This window comes from Giraffa tippelskirchi, chromosome 10 (assembly GCF_054371585.1).
Source record: "Giraffa tippelskirchi isolate mGirTip1 chromosome 10, T2T-mGirTip1v1.2.pri, whole genome shotgun sequence".
NCBI lineage: Eukaryota > Metazoa > Chordata > Mammalia > Artiodactyla > Giraffidae > Giraffa > Giraffa tippelskirchi.
Window position 1 is genome coordinate 160,006,851 of NC_137284.1, and position 15,389 is coordinate 160,022,239.

The window sequence follows — 15,389 nt, forward strand, 5'->3', positions numbered from 1 at the left end:
TTACCAGAGGGGAAGGAGGGAGGGGGGTATAAATCAGGCGTTTGGAACTAACAGATACACACCACTACATATACAACAGATAACCACCAAAGACATACTGCATAGCACAGTACTGAAAATATTCAAGATTTTTTAATAACTTATAGTCAAAAAGACTCAGAGAGTATTAGTGTGTGTGTGTGTGTGTGTGTGTGTGTAACTGAATCACTTTGCTGAACACCTGAAACTAACACAGTGTAAATCAACTACACTTCAGTTAAAAACAAGCTGACAGTGAGCAGCTCATGCGTGCCCACCATAAACGGGGCTGCACGCATGCTCCGGGTAATCGCTCTCCTGCCCTGCCTCCCAGCCACCCGAAAACAAGCAATATTATCCCTTCTCACAGACGAGGAAGCAGACTCGGAAGGCGTCTCGTGCGCTCAAGGTTACAAGGCTGTAAGTACCTTAAAGATTCGTGCCAACACCTACTAAAATCTCATTTTTGAAACAAGGGAAAAAATACCCACATTCAACCCTCCAGGTCCATCCTCGGCCCTTTCTGAGTTGCTGTGTTTTGTTTTTCTTGAGTGAGCAAAACCTTTTCACTGGTTACAGGCTGGGCACTCCCATCCAGAAAAGAAAAGGAACTCAGCATCCCAGGAGAACCTCGCTGTCCCAGGATACCCACTCCTTCAGCTCAAGGAAGCCTTGCGGGCAGGACCCTGGGGACCGGGAGCAGAGGACCCGGCCCTTCCCCTGTGAGCCCGGCGGGGCTGCGGGCCGCCCACCTGGACCCCACAATGGGAGGGCATGGAGCCCGAAGGCTGGCGGGAGAAAGGGCTTCTTTGGGCTCACGCGGGGGCTGCAGAGGGCCTGGGCGCACACGCCCGGCGGCTCGAAGCCCAGACGGGCCTGCCTGCCACCACGTTGGCTCCAACAGTCCGGCTCACTTGGAAAGGGGGACGGGGAGACGACGGGGGGGTCTCTCAGCAGAGGAGGAGCCCGCTCATCTGCTCCCCTGGAGCCCCGAGGCGAGCGAGGCCACAGTGCTGCGTTCCCCAGGAGTAGGACACCCGGACCCCGCTCCTGACTTGGCCTCGAGGCCTCTGAGCCTACCGTCGCCCCAGCTCCCTCTTGCCTGCGTTCTGTGAGAGCCCAGTTAAGCTCAACACTGATATCGGTGCTTCTGCCTCGGAGATAAAAATAACCGGCGAAGCTGAAAGGAGTTCTGTCCCAGTTTATTTAAGGCATAATCTCAAGCATCCCTTTGTCCTAATTACGGCCCCGCTCCCCCAAGGCGGGAGCGCAGAGAGCGAGGCCACGTTGTCTTTCCGATATTCAGTGTGACTCTCTCAAATATTTACACACCTCCCCAGAGCGGGGGCTTCCTGGGTGGCGCTGTGGTAAAGAGTCCGCCTGCCAATGCAGGAGACGTAAGAGACGCGGGTTCCATCCCTGGGTCGGGAAGATCCCCTGGGGACGGCATGGTAACCCGCTCCAGTGTTCCTGCCTGGAGAATCCCATGGACAGAGGAGCCTGGCGGGCACAGTCCATGGGGTCGCACAGAGTCGGACACGACTGAAGTGACTCAGCACGCACAGACTGGAGGGTAAGAAGGTTCAGCTTTGCCTCTTGGAGAAGAGAGTGGGGAGGAGATGAAGCCCAGCCTTCCTGAGGAACCAGAGGCCCAGTTCTTCCAAGTTCAGGAGACGGTGGTGACAATCCCTCAGTATTTGTCACCATGGTGCCACCTCAGCCCTTCGTGAGGGCCGTTCCCACACGTGGGCACTCATAGCACTGCGGGCGGCGCCCAGCACCAGCCGCAGCCATTGGAACTCGCCGCCTGGACGGTGGTCCTGTTGGTTGTGAGCCTTCGTTAACATCTGAACTTCTCATCTCACAGCAAATTTCATGGAAATCTATTTTTTTAATTTATAAATATATATATGTATATATACATTTGAGATCTACTCTAGCTCTAATCCATCTGCAATGCAGGAAACGTGGGTTCAGTTCCTGGGCCGGGAAGATCCCCTGGAGGAGGAAATGGCAACCCAGTCCCGTATTCTTGCCTGGAAACTCCCATGGACAGAGGAGCCTGGCCGGCTATAGTCCCTGGGGTCATAAAAAGTCAGACTTAGCAACTAAACAATAATGTATAATTTATGGAAAAATGCTTAGGCAGACGTTCTGTTTCTGGATGTTCTGCAAATCCATCTGAAGGTGTAGCTTGAGGCCCTGAGTAAGGTAACTTACTCCATTAAAAGGAGAAAAACCCTTCAAACGGGACTGGGAACAAACAAGGGGGACATTCCAGCAGCCTGAGTCGCTTCCTGCCAGCCAGCCCCGCCCTCCCGCTGCAGGCCCGGCCACACTGCAGACGCCTCCCAGGCACAGGTCTGAGGCACAGGTCTGGGTGGACTAACCGAGCGATACCATCTAGCAGTCCTCCCCTCCAGCCTCCCCACCGAAACCTCCATAAAATAGCTGCTCCATCCTGATGCAGGTGGCGGGTGACCCTGAGTTCACTTACTCTGTGAAACTGTTCTCAAGCCTCCGCTATGTGGAAGGCAGCCCGCGCGGGGTCCCGGGGTCCGGGGTCTGCTGCCGCAGCATTAAATGTGATAACGGTTAAACCTCTCTGTGTCCAGATGGTGTGTAACCTGTGCAAAGCGCTCCCTGCAGAGGGTCCCCGCAGTGCTCCCCGCAGAGGGTCCCCACAGTGCTCCCCGCAGAGGGTCCCCACAGTGCTCCCCGCAGAGGGTCCCCGTAGTGCTCCCCGCAGAGGGCCCCGGCAGTGCTCCCCGCAGAGGGTCCCCGCAGTGCTCCCCGCAGAGGGCCCCCGCAATGCTCCCCGCAGAAGGTCCCTGCAGCGCTCTCCACAGAGCTCCCCGCAGAGGGCCCCCGCAATGCTCCCCGCAGAGGGTCCCCGCAGGGCTCCCCGCAGAGGGCCCCCGCAGAGGGCCCCCGCAGTGCTCCCTGCAGAGGGCCCCCGCAGAGGGTCCCTGCAGTGCTCCCCGCAGAGGGCCCCTACAGAGGGTCCCCGCAGTGCTCCCCGCAGAGGGTCCCCACAGGGCTCCCCGCAGAGGGCCCCCGCAGAGGGCCCCCGCAGTGCTCCCCGCAGAGGGCCCCCGCAGTGCTCCCTGCAGAGGGCCCCCGCAGAGGGTCCCTGCAGTGCTCCCCACAGAGGGCCCCCGCAGAGGGTCCCCGCAGTGCTCCCCGCAGAGGGTCCCCGTAGTGCTCCCCGCAGTCTCCCCGCAGAGGGCCCCTTCAGTGTGCGGTGAGCCAGCCAGGGAGTCTCATCACTTACTGTCAATCACACACATAAACAATAAGAACATTATTTAAATGGGAGGCCCTTTACTTAGAGAAACCATATCACAGTTATTTCCTTAAGATCCAATTAGATTTAGAGCTTCATTTGGGAAGCAGAAGATGAAAATGAACTATCCTCCCGAGGCCGTCTGGATCAGGGTCAACAGCCCGCCTCATTTGACTTCATCGAGCAGCAGGTCTGCCCAGGTAAGAGTTGGGCCAAAGGGCTCCACCCCGGGGCTGCGGCCCCAGGGAAGGAAGGGGGCGGGCCACGCGCACCAGGCTCCAGTGACTTCTCTCTAACCGCTGTTTAGGAAAAGGGACAGGCTACTTGGGGCTTCCCTAGTGGCTCAGATGGTAAAGAATCCTCCTGCAACGCAGGAGACTTGGATTCAATGCCTGGGTTGGGAAGATCCCCTGGAGAAAGGAATGGCTACCCACTCCAGTATTCTTGCCTGGAGAATCCCATGGACAGAGGAGCCTCGAGGGCTGCAGTCCCTGGGGTCGCAAAGAGTCAGACACGACTGGTAATTTCCTGCACATTTGAGATGAAGAAATTCAGGGGTTAGACTAAAGTTCCTACAACAAAACACCCTGACATGTAAACATGCAGATGTCACTCTCTGAGGAGTCAGTGCTGAGTTTCCAGAAAGTTAAAATAAAATAAGCTTTAAAATCACACGATGAGCCCCCTGACCTTGGCAGGACCTGCGAGTCCCTGAGCGTGTGACGAGCAACTCGGGAGTCTGCAGACAACCTCCTAAGGCTTGCCTGCTTCTAAAGCACACAGCTTTGCCGTAAGCCTGTTGTATTAGCTCTCATTACTGTCTGAAAATTATGACAATGTAACTGTCCTCTGCTTTGATTTAAAATACATATAATATCAAGGTGTATTCACTCAGTCGTGTCTGACTCTTTGCCACCCTATGGACTATACAGGCCATGGAATCCTCCAGGCCAGAATACTAGAGTGGGTAACCTTCCCCTTCTCCAAGGGATCTTCCCAACCCAGAGATTGAACCCAGGTCTCCTGCACTGCAGGCGGATTCTTTACTAGCTGAGCCACCAGGGAAGCCCATATATAATATTATATATAACAGTACACAAGCATATGATATCAACATAACATATTCATAAAACAGGCTATATGAAGAAGGGAAATGTCAAACAGCAGGGCTCATCCATCTGAGAAAAGATTCTTTACGTTAAAGGAGTTGCTGGAAAGTGTTTTTGAACTTTAAGCTTCCGGAGGCATTGAAGTGTTGGTCTGTAAAGCAGGTGCTTCTTGACAAACCCCAGAGCAGATGGCTGAGGCCAAGGGCGGCAGGACCCCGAGCGGGGCCCCTAGAGAGGACACCAGGGCAGGAGGGAGCGTCCGCAGGTTCTGGGGAGACAGAGTCACTGGAGCCAGGCCCGGCGCGGAAAGTGGGAGCGGGTCGGTCCCCCGGGGCTCCTCGCGGGTCCCAGCAGCACCTGCCTGCCGCTCCATCCAGGCGGCCCTGGCCCGCAGGTGTGGGTATCTGAGCAGGTGCGGGCACCCCGTGTGGACTTGAGAACCCGGAAGGGCAGCGTGGCGTGGAGCCCCTGAGGCCGCCGCCCCCCTTTCCCTCCCTGCAGGCACGCTCTTGCCTCCCGACCTCTGGGCTCAGCCCCGTGGCCAGGTCAGGGCCGTCCTGCTCTGCTCACATGAGAGCCCTCGCCAGGCTCCAAGCTGGGGCCCCAACAGCAGGCTACGGGAACCCCCCCACCCGGAGCATCCTTCCTCCCGGCTCTCTGCCCAAGCCCAGCCGCCTGGTACAGACAGACCGCGGGCACCAGACCCAGCACACCATCGGTGGGGCTGGAGCCGGACGCCGGGGGGAGCTCAGGCCTGCTGGCCGGCTGGAGAGAAAGGCAGAGCTGCAAAGGCTGGCCCTGGGAGGCTGGCCGTGGTGACCTCGGGGGCCAAGGCGAGGTGCGGTCAACCACCAGCCCCATGCAAGTCCTCACAAAGCAGGTACGGAGACGGGAACGGGGTGCTGGCACGTGGAAACCCCAGTGGAGGGGTGTGTGCCCCTCCCCGAGCGTCCCGTCCCTTCAGCTGAGGGAACACGTGCTCCTTCCCCAGGTACGCATGGCATATTCAGGGCAAAAAATGAAACAAAAATGTGTTGATTAAGATCTCCAGCTCTCTGAACATGGTCTGGGGTTACCTGACCATGTCGTCCAGTTACGCTGGCTCTGAATGTTAACTACCTGGGGACGTTGAGCTGACCTGTGAGCCTCTCCCCTGGAGGCACTGTGCCCACAGCAGGGAGCTCTCTGCCCGGGGCAAGGCGGCCTTCTCGGATCGGGGACCACGCTTTCGCCTTTCCTGACCTCCCTGACAGTCATTCGTGCTGGCTGAGTGATGACAAGCGACCCAGCGATGACAGGTCTTACTGGGTTGTATTTCTGCCTGATGGTTTCATGTTCGAAAACCCCCATGAACCAAAACACGGTAAGACCCCCAGACTACATCTGCTGTGTGCATAGCGCCCAGCCCAGCAAAATCGCACATGATTTCAAGGTCAGAGTTGACGGCAAGGGCATCGGAAGACTCTGGAAATAAGTGACAACTTCCTCCCCTGTCGGCCTCCTCCGAGGACCCCTGCCTCACCCCTGGCCGTACCCCAGGGCTCCTTCTGGACACGCCCCTCTAGAGCACCCCAAATTCACATTCAAGCTGCTCCCAAAGGCCTGCCAGATTTCCAATAAAGGGACCACTGTCACACACTTCCTGACAGCCTGTCTTCCCCAGCTGAATCCGAGACCCCGCCCACACTCCCACCTCCACCCAGCGGCCTCAGTGATCTTACTACCACAATCTGAGCTGGTCACCGTGTGCCCCAAACCTCCAATGTCTTTCCAAGACCCCCCAGATCAACCCCACATCTGCCCCTGCTCCTGCGTGAGCCTCTGCCAAGCCCACACCCCACGTCTCTCACCCTCCTTTCACTCCAGGCCCTTTGCACAGGCTGCTCCTCCCGCAGACTCCCCTGCCCTGGGCTCCGCTCCGCTGAATGCCGCGCCCCCACAAAGCTTGCCCAGCCCCTCTGTACGCCCTCCCACGCTCTGCTTCTCCAGGCAGGTGACACCGGGCACACTCACGTTCTAGTGGGATTAACTGGCTAACGTCCACGCTGTGGCAAGAATGCCTTCTGATGCTTGCGCGTCCTCTCTGCCCACCACAGTTCCGCTTCCTGCTGAAGCGGCCACTGGGTGAATAAGCAAACCAGTGAAAACAGTCGATACATTAACTCCATGGTGCACGTGACCCAAGAGAGCTCCAGCAGGGGAGTGGATTTCTCGCCAAGGTCGCGTGCTTTCTGACTAAGACGACCACAGCACGTCAGGGCTTTCCTCGGACGATGCACGACAGCCTGGGTGAGGCGGCCTGTGGTGTCAGCACAGATGCAGTGGGGAGAACACCCCTCTGTGAACAGGGCAGCTAAGCGTGCGTGTGGTCCGAGCCCTGCAGCCTCGTGGCCCCGGGGGCCCTAATCGTGGAGGTGAAGCGCCCCCGGAGTCACACCACGTGGGCTACCTGGTTGCCAGCATCTGGGGGCCAGGGAGACCCACTTCCAAAGACCACTGGCCCTGGGAGGAGGACGGACCCCAACAGCCCCGACCGGGCAGGGAGGAAGCCAGGCTGCTGCTGGCCCCTCACCACCCCTCACTGCTCCAGCCCAGCAGAAGTCAGACCCCACAGAGGGCGGCCCCCAAGTCCAGCACAGAGAGCCCGAGAATAGTCTGGAAGGCTCAAGAGAGCCGCCAGCACCCTTGTCATTCCTGTGGTCCCGCCTCCAAGCGCCGAGCGTCACCCTTCTGACTCCTGCAGCTTCCTCGCCCAGCGGGTCCTCATGGGCACGCGACGTGAGCCTTGCACACACGGGCCTCGTGCCCAGTGCTGAGGATGGGCACCCAAGGGCCTCCCCTGGCTGGCACACTCCCCCACCCCACAGTCAGCACGACCCCTGAGGACGGGCTGACATCCTAACCGCTCAGGGGCTCATATCTCTTCCCCTTTTCGCTCTCAGGAGGTCAGCAAGGAAACTGCAGGCATCTGAGAGCAACTCGCGCGCCTCCACACTCCCAGGACGTGCTGCCAAGCCGGAGCTCTAAGCTAATCAGGTGAACCGACGTGACGGCACGCCAGGCGAGCCGCGGGCTGGCCTGCAGTGCATTAAGACGTTTTAGAGCTCGCTGGCAAGCCCCAACCTCAAAACCCTGATTATTTATTTATGCCCTTTTTTGTCTAAGAAGTTAAATCCCCAAAGCATCTCAATTTAGATCAAAAGCAATTTACCAAACTTCACCTGGCACACCTGTGCCTTGTGACTTGTTAATTACCCGCTTAGCATTTCCAGGGCTGCATGGACCAGCAGCCTTACCGGCTGCAGGGGGAGCCTCTGATACCCGCTCCTGGGACAGGCCTTCCAGAACGCCCGAGGTGTTCACTCAGGGAGGCTCCCCACAGCCACGTGCATTTCTGCAAATTGCTTTTATTTTCCAGGGCGAGCAACTCAGAGCACCCGGCAAACAGACACATAAATGCAAGTGAGCTTGCTGACATGCTTCTTGGCTACCTGATCAAATTATATAATGGCACTAATATATCTTATCACCCGTGATCTATTGCACACAGGATCATTAAGTCCTAGCACCCCATTTATTTCTCCAGAGCCCTTGGTTTACAATTTGGCATTAGGATATTAGGAATAACAATAATTACTTGCTTTTTACATCGCTTCAAACGAAAGGAATCGTTAAGTTGCACACATGAAACGATGATCTCATTTCCAAGGCGTCTCTCTCAGCTTGCCTGCCCTTTGCTTTCCCTTTCCTCCTTTCTTTTTTCTCTCTTTTTCTTTTTCTCTTCCTTCTTTCCCCTCTCACACACTCTTAGCAATCATCAAAGTATCTTCTTCCGGAGCGTAAGCAGTGGTTACGAGTGCCAAGCAATTAAAAAGAAAGGGCATTTATTACAGCAACCCAATGCAAAAAAATTTTGTCTTTTCGGTGTGACGAGACGGAAAGCATGACCTTTACCGAGCTCCAGAGGCGCACGAAGCACGCAGTGCCACACAGTACGCCGTGTCACAGGCAAGAAGCTTCTCCATCTTAATTTGCCCCCTGCTTTTTAAGTTCAACTCTGAGAGAGCTGAATAGGCTGCATGCTTTGAAAACATCTAGAAAATTAAGATTACAAAATTTATTGGCTTCTGGAAGTCAGTAGCAAAGCCACAGCTCAATGCCTAGCGACAGTGGCTTTCTGATACTCCCCAAAGAAGAAATTGCTCCCCCTTAAGCCCCCACAGTTCTTTATTTTTATCTCTCCCACAAAACTCACCGCGTTTTAACTTGTATCGTAATTGTAATTATGTCCCAGCTCATTCATTATGCCGTAAGCCCCTTTAAAGCCAGATTCTATCGCTAACTCCTCTCTGTAGCCCTCCCCGCCCCAAACCACCTCCACCCCTGCCCAGGGAGGAAGCAGTCGGTCGGCTGCGGTGGGGCCGCTGGGGTCTCATCCTGCGTCTTTACTCCCCTCAGAACTCACAGCATCTTCCCTACCAGCATGTATTTCCAATGGTGCTTCCTGTTCTAAAGCTCAACTGGAATGTCTTCACAATAATTGGGATAATAATATCCCACCCCACCCCCACCCCCAGCAATCCTAACCTGAGACAAGATCCTGATGTGTTAGACTGGGGGGAAAAGGGTACACAGAAAGGAAAAGAAAGCAACCCTGACCATCACAATTAGGAGAATCTTATCGTTGTTGCTGTTATTCAGTCGCTCAGTCGTGTCTGACTCTTTGAGACCCCGTGGACTGCAGCACGTCAGGCCTCCCTGTCCATCACCATCTGCTGGAGCTTGCTCAAACTCGTGTCCATTGAGTCGGTGATGCCATCCAACCATCTCACCCTCTGTTGTCCCCTTCTCCTGCCCTCAATCTTTCCCATCATCAGGGTCTTTTCCAGTGAGTCAGTTCTTCGCATCAGGTGGCCAGAGTATTGGAGCTTCAGCTTCAGCATCAGTCCTTCCAATGAGTATTCAGGGTTGATTTCCTTTAGGATTGACTGGTTTGATCTCCTTGCTGTCCAAGGGACTCTCAAGAGTCTTCTCCAACACCATAATTCAAAAGCAGCAATTCTTTGGCCCTCAGACAAGAGAAAAACGAATAATCTCAAAAACCATCAGTGTAGTTCAGTTCAATCACTCAGTCGTGTCCGACTCTGCAACCCCAGGGACTGCAGCATGCCAGGTTTCCCTGTCCATCACCAACTCCTGAAGCTTGCCCACACTGATGTCCATCGAGTTGGTGATGCCATCCAACCATCTCATCCTCTGTCGTCCCCTCTCCTGCCTTTAAACCAACTCCCTTACAATTATACAGTGGAAGTGACAAATAGATTCAAGAGATTAGATCTGATAGACAGTGTGCCTGAAGAACTATGGACGGAGGTTAGTGACATCGTACAGGAGACAGCGATCAAGACCATCCCCAAGAAAAAGAAATGCAAAAAGGCAAAATGGTTGTCCGAGGAGGCCTTACAAATAGCTGAAAAAAGAAGAGAAGCAAAAGGCAAAGGAGAAAAGGAAAGATATACCCATTTGAATGCAGAGTTCCAAAGAACAGCAAGGAGAGACAAGAAAGCCTTCCTCAGTAATCAAAATACTTAATGAATAATAAATCCAGATCCAGCTGCTTCCAGAGGCTGCAGGAATGACCTGCCTGGTCCGTGTCCCTGCTCTCGTTCACAAATACACTTTGCCTGGATGTGGAGCTAACAAAATACAACGTCTGCAGAGCGTCCTAGAACCCATGGGTGTGTGCACACCAGACAGTCCTCACTGTATTCTAGATTGTTTGAGCAGAAAAGACGTGTCTGTGTTCACTCTGCTCCATGGTCACAGGGTGGCTGATGCCATGGCCACATGTGCTGAAATGCAGTGAATGAAGCTCTGGCATCAGAACCAGGCATCAAGCCCCCTCACACGTGGAGACCCCGGGTATCCCATGCCACGTCCGCAGCCTTGGTGCCTTCCTCTGACTCTGTCGATGGATGGGGCCAGAGTCAGAGCTCTTCAGACTGGACTGTAACTATCCAAGGAGAGTTTTATCCTAATAGACAGCCCAGGCCTCCAACAGGTCACATAAAAACCCCAGGAACTGGCAGGCGGACTCTGCTTCCCTCTTCCATCTCAGAGACGCTCCAGGATCCAGCCAGAGGTGGGGAACAATCATTTGAGTTACAGCCGCTCGGCACACCAAGGGTCCAATCAACCGAAACTGGTGGGGGAGGTGGTGTCAGCACCCCACTTTAGGGGGAAACATGCCCCCCACTCCCGGCCGATGGACTTTGCACAACGTTGGTTTCCCCGCGGGGCGTGCCCAGAACTCTTCCCTCTCCACTCCTGCCTAGAAGTAAACTGCTCGTGGCTGAAAACGCAACTGAGCAGAGCAGGCAGTGGCCACTGAACAGAGTGAGTGAGGGCGCCTCCAGGGCGCGCGGGCCCCGTGTCCTCGGCCAGCCGTCCCTCATGGAGCCGTACGGCGCCAGCATCCGAGGGCCGCGAGGACAAAGCGCCACAGAGGAATGCTTACAGCCACAGCGTTCGCTCCCCCAGTTCTGGGGGGCAGAGCTCTGCGATCCGGGCGTCAGCAGGGTTGTTCCTTCTGGACCACCGAGGGGAAAACCTGCTCCAGGCCCTCCTGCTTCCCGTGGCCACCGGCAAGCCTGGGCATCACGGGCTTCCAGGTGCGCCTCTGCATCTGTGCCCTTGGGTTTAAAGCTCACTGGTTAACCCAGGCTGGTCGCATCTTGAGATCCTGAATTGAGTAACATCTGCCAAGACCCTGTTTTTCAAATAAGGTCACGTTCACGGGTCCTGGGTGACAGAAGCCCCACAGAGCCCGCACGTACTTTCTCCTGGTCCCCGGCTTCTCCTGGCTGTGCCTGTGCTGGCTTTCCTCCAGCTGCAGTGAGCGGGGCACTCTTTGCAGTATGCGGGCTGCTCACTGCAGCAGCTTCTCTTACTGCAGCTCCCAGGCTCCAGAGCGCAGGCTCAGTGGTTGTGGCTCACGGGCTTAGCTGCTCCACGGCAAGTGGGCTCTTCCCGGACCAGGGATCAAAGCCGTGTCTCCCGCATTGGCAGGTGGATTCTTTACCGCTGAGCCCCCAGGGAAGCCATCAGGGCCCTTAAAAGCCCTGGAGCCTTTCCTCTCACATCTTCTGTATCTTCTAAGGAGCCTAATTGTGATAGTTTGTGGCTGTTATTGTTCAGTCGCTCAGTCGTGTCCAACTCTTTGCAACCCCATGCACTGTAGCACCTCAGGCTTCCCTGTCCTCCACCATCTCCCAGAGTTTACTCAAACTCACGTCCATAGAGTCAGTGACGCCATCCAGCCATCTCAGCCTCTGTCGTCCTCTTTCTCCTCCTGCTCTCGGTCTTTCCCAGCATCAGGGTCTTTTCCAACGTGTCGGCTAGCGGCATTGTTTCTGCAAGATCGCATGTTGTGAATGTGGAGAAGAGAGACAGGAAACGAGGAATCATCTCCAAACAGTCATCCACCCGGAGCTGGGCACTCGCCCTGCGCACACCCTGAACGAAGAGAGCAGGGCAGAGCCGGCCCTTGAGCGCGAGACCCGACTGGGGGCTCCCCCCGGCCCAGCAGAATCGGGGCACTTGCACGGCTGTGACCAGCACAGAAGGGCAGAGAGTCCCTCTACAGAGAGGACAGGGGAAGACGTCTCGGAGATAGCGGGCTGTGGAAGGAGAGGACATTTACTGCCAACGACCAGCTTGTGAAAACGTTCAGGGAGACAAAGCTTGGGGAATCCTCCAGGTTTGTGCTGTGACAGAAAGCAGGAGAAGATGAATCTTAAAGGGCAAACTGCAGCCTGTCTGGAAGCCTCCTTGAGCCTCTATCCTGCAGGCAACGGAGCTTGTAAAGCTCCTCCACCTCCTGGGCCTGGGGAGGAGCCCTGCCTGCCCCCCAGCGTCTCTGCTCACAAAGGGCAGGCTGTGCACTGGGAGCTCCAGGGGCTGCCGTGCCCGTGGCGGTCTGGGGGAACAGCACCCCCAGACTTGTGCGCTGTTCACCCATGCAGTCACCCCACCTTTACTTTCACTTTCCGCTCTGCGGCTTTTTGTGCGCAAGGCCAATTTTTGCAGTTAGCTATTTGGGGACTGGAAGCAAGCCCCGGTCACACATTAGAAGTAATCAGAAAAAAGCAGGTCGTAAAACCTCACTGGGTAACTCACGCTCGTATTTATAACATGTAAATAAGTCATGGATACTCCAGCTGTGCAGAAAAGCTGCAATGACAGGGTGAATAATAACATGATGAAAGGTTGTCAGACTGCCGTGTGTCTACCACAGGGAAGATTTTAAGGTTTCATTTAGGAAGAGAGCAGGAGACCAGATTTACGAAAGGGGAGGAGGTCCCAGCCGGCCGCTGAAGCAGACAACGCCGCCGTGAGACGCACAGTGGGGCAGGACAGCGGGTGACCGGAAGCAGCCCGCTGACCCTCCTTCTAGAAGGGCCTCGGGTTACCACGCCTCTCACAGGAGACAGTCAGACCATCATGCAGAGGAACTGGGGGCATCTTGCATGAAAACTCTAGGGAAATACAAAGGGATAGATTCATGTCAAACAGCTCTTGTCAGGGAAAGAGAAAGGGGCCTCCAGGCGCTGGAAAGACAGTGGAGGAAGGTCCCCTTTGGGTTCCTGCACTTTCTCCTCCTCCTGATTTGAATGTCAGTCTCTGGGGTGTCAGGAAGGTGTTTGGAAAGCAATAATTCCCCATGAAAAAAGCAGGGCTGGCAGAGAGCAGAGGTCACGGGGCAGGGGAGGAGGCCTGGGCCAGAGCCTGGCGGGCTGGGGGCAAGTCGGCGAGTCTGCCCTTAGGGCAACACTGCTTCCGGCTCCCCCAGCCTGGCAGCTCGACGCGAGAAAGACAGAAGACTTGGACGAGGTTCAGAGCGGAACGGAGCAACAACAATATTAAGAGGCTGGCTTCGAGGATTGATTTAGGAGGAAAAGATTAAGGCCGCCAAGTGTGTACAGCGCTCCTAATCGTGGACTAAGCGAAGACAAGATAAACATCATCCGATATTTAAAGGGTAGAAGCAGCGAGGATAGAAGGGGATTATTTAGACGAGATACTCCATTTATGCAACACGTTGTAAACTGTCATAAAGAGCTATCGGATGAGGACTTGGCTCCCTCAGAGGACTCGGGAGTGAACTTCAGCGGAAACTCAGAGCCTGCACTCGCTGCTCTCCCGAGAAGTAAAGAGGCCGGAGGGGCGCGCCGCTCCCCTGCAGTGAGAGCGGCGCGTTCACACTAAGACACGCCGCCCGCCGGAGTGACCTAGAGTCGCTGCTCGGCCCATCGCGGTCTCCGGGTTCTTTCCGGGCCGGGTGGGGGGAGGCTGCCGCGCTGCCCCGCCCCTCGGGGGGAAGCCACGCCCCTCGGGGAGGCCACGCCCCTGCCCCCTGCACACGCACCGCAACTTCGTGCGCCTCGGTCCCACCCACCCACCCAGGTACCGCCATTTCTCACCATCAGTGGGCCTCCCGGTGCTTGGCCAGCTCTAGTCACCTTCACGGTTCCTCTTGGGTTGGGTTTGGTTCTGCCCTGCGTCTGCTCCGGCCCTTTAGTGACCCTCGATACGTGGCAGGGGCTCTCTCTTCGGGATGGTCATGTTCATCGGTCCTGCACATGAAACCAGGATATCTTCCCATTAATTAAAATCCCCTTTTGTGCTCCATAAAAGAGTATTTAAATTTTCTTCTGAAGGTCTTTATGCATTCTCTGTCAGGTTAAGTTCTGGATACTGAAGAGCTGGGTGGCTATTCTGAATGGTGCCTTATTTATACTATATAATCCAACTGTTCGCTATTGATGAGGAAAAACACTACTGAGAACTGTAGGTTAATTTTATTAATAATCCAGGTTCTTTACTAGGCCCTGTTTGGTTTCAGTAATTCATTAATTCTGCTGGGTTTTCTCTATAGATAATCATCATATGAAAAATGACAGTTTCGCCTACCTCCTCACATTTTTATACCATACATCCTTGTATTTATTTGACGTGTACTATTTCTCTGTTCAGGAGAGATGTTGAAAATTAACACAGATAACAGTCATCTATGCCTTAATCCTGGGCTTCCCCAGTGACTCAGAGGTAAACAAACCACCTGTAAAGCAAGAGACACAGGAAACGCGGGTTCGATCCCTGGGTCGGGAAGATCCCCTGGAGGAGGGTGTGGCCGCCCACTCCAGTGTTCTCGCCTGGAGAATCCCACGGACAGAGGAGCCTGGTGGGCTGCAGTCCACGGGGTCACAAAGAGTCAGGCGTGACTGAGCATGAAGCACATGTCTTGATCCTAATCACAAGGAAATAATCGAATGTTTTTCCACAAACCACACTGCTTACTGTTCGTTTTCGTTTATGTAGACCTTATAAAGTTGAGGGAGCTTTTCCATGTCCGTTCCTCATTTCTGAGAAGTGTCTTCATAAGTAAAGGTCGAGTTTCATCAAATGTGGTGTTCCTGCAGCAACTGCAGTATCCAACGCTTCTCCTTTAGTCAGCCGTATAGAGAGCAATGAGAAGTCCCTGCTGAGGGCACGTCCCCGCTTTCCTGGGAGAAGGCGTGCTTAGCCACGATGCACTCCAGCTTCACCGCTGGAGGAAGTAAACCACGGAGGGCGCACAGAGCGCACAGCCATGTGTGCTGGTGAATCAGCGCACGGTCTCAGGCCTCAGGTCCCCTAGGCTCCCGCGGAGGCTCCCGCATTCGGTCCCTCGTGTGGAAGGTCCCGCCCTGGTCCCACCGGCATGGGTCCCAGAGGACCCTGGTCACGGCTCACAAGTCCCGTCTTCACCGAGGCTCCCCGACCCCCCAGACGTCCCCCAGGGACCCTCCACCACGGCCCACGCTGCCAAGCGCTCACGGATCTCCTTCCCACTGATGCTGGGTTCTCCCGACAGAAGAAGGCACCTTGGGAACAGCCCTTCTCTGCCCTGCTGCCCACACCACCCTGGAACCTGA

The 15,389-nt window shown here is 55.4% G+C and overlaps 1 protein-coding gene across 33 annotated transcripts in view; it reads right to left on the bottom strand.

The window, feature by feature from the left end:
• LOC145524035 (uncharacterized) overlaps positions 1–15,389 on the bottom strand; it is a 343,643-nt gene that overhangs the window by 200,580 nt on the left and 127,674 nt on the right. For 24 of the 33 annotated variants that reach the window (XR_014067056.1, XR_014067063.1, XR_014067053.1 and 21 more), the window contains one exon: positions 13,896–14,048. The gene's annotated coding sequence lies outside the window, so the exon portion shown is untranslated. Of the gene's footprint in view, positions 1–8,284; positions 8,508–9,072; positions 9,483–11,705; positions 11,826–13,895; positions 14,049–15,389 lie in introns of those variants that run through there. The other 9 variants (XR_014067052.1, XR_014067066.1, XR_014067040.1 and 6 more) reach the window with 4 other exon arrangements.